Source organism: Fundulus heteroclitus, chromosome 13, assembly GCF_011125445.2.
Source record: "Fundulus heteroclitus isolate FHET01 chromosome 13, MU-UCD_Fhet_4.1, whole genome shotgun sequence".
NCBI lineage: Eukaryota > Metazoa > Chordata > Actinopteri > Cyprinodontiformes > Fundulidae > Fundulus > Fundulus heteroclitus.
Window position 1 is genome coordinate 4,442,579 of NC_046373.1, and position 7,119 is coordinate 4,449,697.

The window sequence follows — 7,119 nt, forward strand, 5'->3', positions numbered from 1 at the left end:
GTCTGCAGATGAATTCTTCAGAAATACGATCCATGCAACAGTAATGCAAAGTAGCATTCATTTGAACTAATATTTACAATGGTACATTATTATGAACCAGATCTGACCACATGGCTCGTGTTTAAGCTGAATAATTTTTCTATATGAGTAGATCTGGTGCTGAAAAATGCGTCTGGTAAAAGTTTTGCCACTGTTGTGGAAACCCCCAAACTACACCAGTCTGATCAGGGAACAACAACCTTTTCTGCATAATGTCTGTGAAAATTCCCAATTTCGAATCAGAATGTTGAAAGCTGAGTTTGAAATTACTACCTTCAGAGCACTGACCCAACCAGGGACATATTTTTAACACTTTAAAAGTATGCTGACGCGACTGGTCTCTGAGGCCTTAAACACTTAGTAAGTGAACTCAACTCTAAGAGATTTTTCAGAAGGGGGGCTTTTGGAAGCATAAATGTCCTCAGCAATGGACTAGGCCTATTATCTCACTTGCTCACGTCTCAACCCCCCCCCCCGACCCAGTTCCATTGGGAAATATCCAAAAGATGAACAATGTTAGACAATGTGCAAACATGCAAAAAAAAACATGTCTGCTATTTGCAACAAACATGCAACAAAACATGAATGCCAACAGTGCTTTTACATTCACATCTCTTGAATGCATTCACCTCCTCTCTGTGATTACACCTTGAGGAAGGATCCAAGTCAAAACCAGGCGGTAATAGGTGGAAAGCTCTGGTCCTCACCCATCACCCACGTCTCTAAGGGATCACACACCAGGTCTGGTAATTTCATTACAGAATCAATAATAGACCTTAGGCCCAAGTTTTTTGTGGTAAAAAGTACATCTGTGAATTACCTTGCGCTTGATTGTAAAGTTCGTTCTAGACGTCCCATGCCTAGCATAAATCTTCAATAACAAATCACCTCTTGGATTCAGATATTGCAGGCAATCCCTTCTAAACACTTCCCTCTAATAACCCTACCAATTGCCCCCAGGAGCACAAGGAAATCCCCGGACTGCACCACTTCAGGACACCGTCCAGAGACTCAAAGAGCGCAGGTTACCGAGCAGCTGTTTGCTACATAAACACATACAATTTGAAACCACGAAGAGGTGACCATCTCACTTAGCATGGAGAACTCCAATAACCAAGGCGCTACACCAAGGGTTTGTGCACAACCCCACACCCACCTAGTGTCTCTCTCCGTGGGCAACTTCAGACTTGGAGAAAGTGCAGTCCTTCTCCAGGGGTGGGGCTCCAGAGACCAAATAGTATGCAGAGGATCTAGCAAGTATTGCTGAACTTCACACTCCAGCTCAGACTCCTTACCCTAGAGTCTGATTACGACGCGACCTGGAACAGCGAGGTCTTACAAGGGGCTGAAACCCTGGACACCTAGTCCCCAGGATGATAGGGGTACTCAAAGAGTATTATGGTGGTAATTCTAAGGATGGGGTAAATGTTCTACAAATAAAAATCTGAAAAGTGTGGCATGCATTTGTATTCAGCCTCTTTACTTACAAGCTGCCTTTAGAAGTCAAGTAATTAGTAAATAAAGTCAACCTACGCACCATGTAGTCTCAATGTAAATACAGCTGTTCCGTCAATGGCTCAGAGGTTTTCTAGTGGACATTGGTTACTAAACAGGTTCAGGAAGACCAAGGGACACAGCAGAAAGGTAAGGGAGAAGGCTGTGAAAAACGGGTTTTTTCCCCAGTTGTTTTGGGGCTGGCGGGTGTCATGAACGGAACAGAGGGACCCAGTATTTAACCAGGCAAGCAGGAAGTATATCTAAGAAGTTTTATTAAAGGACGGGTTGTGGGTTTGAACCGGGATTACAGGCAGGCAGTATGACGGGCAGGATAAGACAGAGTTTGTGGTCAGTAACAGTTCCAAGTCAATAAACGTGTAATCAGAAAAGCAAGACAGTCCAGAGCAGAATCTGGGCTCAGAGACGGGAAACAAATCCAGGTACGATACACGGGTGGACTTACAGGCTAGACGAGATCAGGCAGGCTCGATGGTCAGGTAGCAAATCCAGTTCAGTACACAAGCAGACAGGTAAACAGACAGGGATCAGGCAAGCTCAGATAGTCCAGGAACAGGCTACGGTCAGGCAACACAGGTTAGCAGTCAGAATCAGGTAGGAAAAACAGTTACACAGGGGTCAGGTTGACTCAGAATCTCCGAAGGCAAATCGGGTCAGTATCAACAGGTCAATCAGAAATAATAACGCTGGATAAGACTTGCCGAAAGGCTCGTAATAATCTGGCCACCAGCTGAGGAGTGAGGCAGGTATAAATAGGGAACTGAGCAGGTGAATGGAGTAGACTAATTACAGGAAAACAGGTGGAAATAATCGAAGGAAGGGAAGTGACTGACAGAGAACCGAACTGATAGGTTGGTGACTGGAGACTGACAGGTGAACAGATCTGACTGGTTGGTGACTGCTGACAGGGGAGTGACAAACAAACTGATTGGGTGGAGACAAAGAAGTGAGCTGACAGATTGCTGGCAGGTTAACAGAGCTGACTTAAATGCTGGCTGAACCGGTAAAATAAAGAGAAATATAAAACTAAACCAAAACAAAAACCCAAATCGTGACAGCGGGCTGTATTCCACATTCTGCTCCACTCAGCTAACCAGTGGAGGAGCTTCACCTGCATTGACTCTTTCTACCTGAAAGTCCTTCCACCTGTGTCTCCACCCACTAACACCTGCCTCTCACAGCCTCTCAGCGCCAGATCGTCTCATTGCCATGTGTAAGCTGCATTCCAGTGTTTGTGTGCCTGGCTTATTTTTCTATGTGGACTCTCCGCTCACCCTGCCCTCGCTGGATACCCTATCGGCTTCTGATTCTGGTCACGACCCTGGACTGTTTTCTGGTTTTGGATTCCTGTCTCACCCTTTGGACTGTTCTCCAGGTCCTGTCTACCTGCTACCAGCCAGTTCAGCTTGTCATCCCCGCTGTGAGCAGCTTCTCATCAGTTCGCCCTGGACTCTAGCCTGCCATCTCCACTCTTCTGTTTGTCTGTTTTACAATAAACTTTCTAGGCACAACACCTTGTCCGGTTTGTATATCGGGTTTTCTGGTCCCGTCTTAACAGTCTGATGAGACCAGGAAGAAAGACAACAATACCATTTTTTTTTTAACACTACTCATCTTCCCCAGGAACAAGTTAGCTAATCAGAGTTGATGGGGAATTTAACACAAATATATGAAGGACTGGTTAATATGACAACATGTTTCCTTGTTAGAATGGCCCAGCGAATTAATGAAGACAGCAATATCTGCAGTAAAATACATTTTAATACTTTTGTCAGTGTGTGTCCAATTTAAGCAAATATTTTACAAACATCAGAGTGAAAATGTCTATTTTTTTTGTATGGATCAAGTTCAATTTAGTATACATTGTTGGTTTTATACATGTATTTATTATGTAACGGCCAACTACTGATTTAAAAATTATGGCAGCAAATGAACACGTTTTTACCATGGGAGATGGCAAGCAGAAAATTCAGAATGCAGAATATTACACAGATTTAGTCCAAGTAAGATAGTTTTTGGTGTACAAATGCATGACTCTACCGACTAACTCTTTAGCACTATCTGAGGGAATCAAGCGAGTGTATTCCTCCAATACACAAAGGATTCAACTCATTGGAATTAATTTCTTTTGCTGCGATGATCTGAAAACCAAAGCAAACTACAGCCTGTTGTTGGAATTGGCAAGGAAAAGAGCGCAGGATTGATGCTGTGTTGAATTGCAATGAATGGTACCTATTACTCTTCTACCCGGTGTGGGTGTGTTAAGTGAAAAATGTGGCTGTGGGAGGGTAATGCAGAGAGGGGGATCGAGGAACAAAGCAGGTTGGCTGAATTATTCAGAGAGGTGATTTGAAGGCGCCCTGGGGGAACGACAGGTCTGCCATGTTTTTGTGTGTGTTGGACATTAAAGCCACTGGCTTGGAGCGAGGACACACTTGAAGCAGAAATTTACAGAGACTGGAGATTAATAGAGATCCATGGGAATCGACCCAAACTTTGTGTTTAAAGATCTGAGAAAGAAGGAGTTCAGAGTTAAAGGCTCACCAAAGGTTTAAAAGGCTTCCATGGAACCGTTGGCAAATGTTTGGACTGTGTCTGAGGATTCCTGCAAAAATATTGACAACGAAAGGTCCGAAATACAAACGTGCAACAATCCTAAAATGTTTACGTAGAGTGAAAAAAAACTCCATATATAAATGCTACAGTTTTTGTCGGTATTGGGTAAAAGCACACACTCCTTTAATGAAAGGAACATGAGTTTCAAGCTTGTCGCTGTATTGAAAATTCAGCACCGGTGATGGGCAGATGGTCCAAATGATTCTCGAATCTGGCTGAACATCCTGTTTATAATTTTGTTCCCAAAAGGGTCCTTTTAAAATTTTAGCTCAATCAAATTTTCCATGCTTCTAAAGCCAGAATACTTCAGAGTCAAAAGTAAGCTCCAAACTGAAGTGAGGCAGAAACAGCGGGGATTGTGATGAAGGGTGTAGAGTAAGAACGATCTATCTATCTATCTATCTATCTATCTATCTATCTATCTATCTATCTATCTATCTATCTATCTAGATAGATAGATAGATAGATTTGAAGATCTGAGAAAGATCTATCTATCTAGATATAGATAGATAGATAGATAGATAGATAGATAGATAGATAGATAGATAGATAGATAGATAGATAGATAGATAGATAGATAGATAGATAGATAGATAGATAGATAGATAATCTCATCTATTATGTTTTAGTCTTTTACTCTAGAATCTGACATTTATAAGATGAAAGACCTTGCATGGATTTCTCAGTAATACGAGGATTCTTGGAGTGGTTGCACACTGGAAACAGGGGAAATTATGACAGAGACGTTTGGATTTCTGTTCTGAAAAAATTAACACAACCTGAATTTTTGGTGATATAGGACATTAGGCTACAGGCTCATTTTAATCTACAGTTCCTGCCAGGTCTATGCAATAAAAAGCAAACATAATTTGCATTATACACGATTCAGGTTGAATAATATCTATATTTTCATGTATTGTTAAATCTGTTAAAAATGTTCCATGTTTACGACATTGCTTGAAAATAACGTTGAATGAATAACAATGTGCTGATGATATCTTCTAAATTCAACTTCCCTGGAATATGATGGATAATTCAGAAACAAAGTCTAACCACAGCCTGCTCTTTCTGTTGTTGTCTGGCAAACAATAGAGAAATCAATAGTTCATTGTGTATCAGAGAAATTACAGTTTCTTTCCGCTGGTGGCGAGGCAAAATGAATAATGGCACCACAACAAGTTTTGCAATAGTTCTTTTTTGTTTTTGCATTCTTTTTTTTTTCTTACTCAGAGATTAAATCATAATAAATGGACTGATCTTAACCATTAACCATTCAGAGCACTCTTTTGCTGCGAGCCTTTTTCAACCATCCACTTGGGACAACTTAAGCCTAAATTTCCTTCCTGAAGACACTTTCCTGGCAAGAACTGAACTCGCCGGACAAATGATCCTTCCTTCAACTTTTGTGAGAAGCTTGTGGAAGGATATCCAAGATGTATGCACTTTAAAGGCAAGGGTACTAAATTTTAACAAAAATGTATGTGAACTTCTGACTTTCAAGAAAATAATAAAGCTACATCTAAACAATGATTGTCTCATTATTCTGGTATTTAGAAAATAGAGTTTTGGTAATCCAACGGATCTAGGACAGACAAGGTTTATTCAAATTTCACGTCTGACAGTGAGGGGGAAAAAAGCATATGTGTCTTTTAACATAGTTTCAACTGTATGTGATTTTTACCTCTGACTTACACGTTTAATAAACGCCTTTCTAGGAACTTTTTCAGTTTCTTTGCTTTTTCTCCATGTTGCCATTGTTAACCACGGTATAACAATGATCACCAAACTCATTTAAACAAACATTAACATTCATGAGGTGCTTTGTTTTTGACCATTATGGGTGAACCTGGAAGTGTAAAAAGCAGGACATTAGGTGGGACCTGGCACGCAAACATTGAGGCACAGCTGGGATCTATAAAGGGAAATTGACTGCTGGTGTGTGTCTACGTGGATTTCTAAAGTATTATCATTATTGTTATATTATTGTTATTAGCCGTACGTTATTTTTATTTTTTTGGCGTACTTACACTTTTATGGATTCAACACAAAGTTTTATAAACAAGACCCCAGGTCTCAGACCTTAAAGTCAAACTCACATATATGGTATGCAGCAGGAAAGTGATTCAAAGCATGTCGGCAAGCTCATTTCCTAAAATAAAAAATAAATAAAAAAGATTTTAAACTGGCCTAGTTTAAAATTTAAAGAGGGTTGAGATTTGAATTAAAATTGCTGGTTTGGAACCTTAAATAGCCCATTGCCATGATTTAAGTTTTTGTTTGCTTTAATCCGGACTGATTAGTTTCCACTCCCCTCAGTAAACAGTCATCTGTCACCACCCAATCAGCTTTGTCCACACCTCAGTCTCCAGTTAGCTCACATCAACTCCACCTGCTGCCAGTAATTACTCTCAACTCTGGTCACCTGCCTTCATGTACTTGCCTCACTCACCCACTCGCTGTCAGATCGTCTCATCCCCTTACTCATGCTCTGCCGCCCTAGTTTCAGTTCGCGTGCGCTTCACCTCCACCTGCTTATGTCTGGTTCTGTCAGCAACTCCTGGTCCGTTTACATCAAACTTTTTCAATAAACCTTTTATAAGTAACTCTGTGACCGGCTGAATTTCGGGTTCACACCTACAGCCGTTCATGCTCCAGAATCCTTCAGTGTGGCTTAATAACAACAAAGAGATCAAAGAGTGGGCCAAAATTCCTCCACAGCCATGTAAAACAATCAACTGCAATTTATCCCTTGATACAGGAAATCACCATTTTGCTGTGACTTTTGTTTTAATAACATCTAACAAATCCTTTCGACATATATCCAAAATTCAACATACTCTCCAACGTGTTCATCTTCCAACTTCTGGCCGAGTTATAAAATTCTTCTTAAATCTGCTTACAAGTTAGGGCAAAGAATTATGAAGTATTAGCAATACTGCATGAAGAATG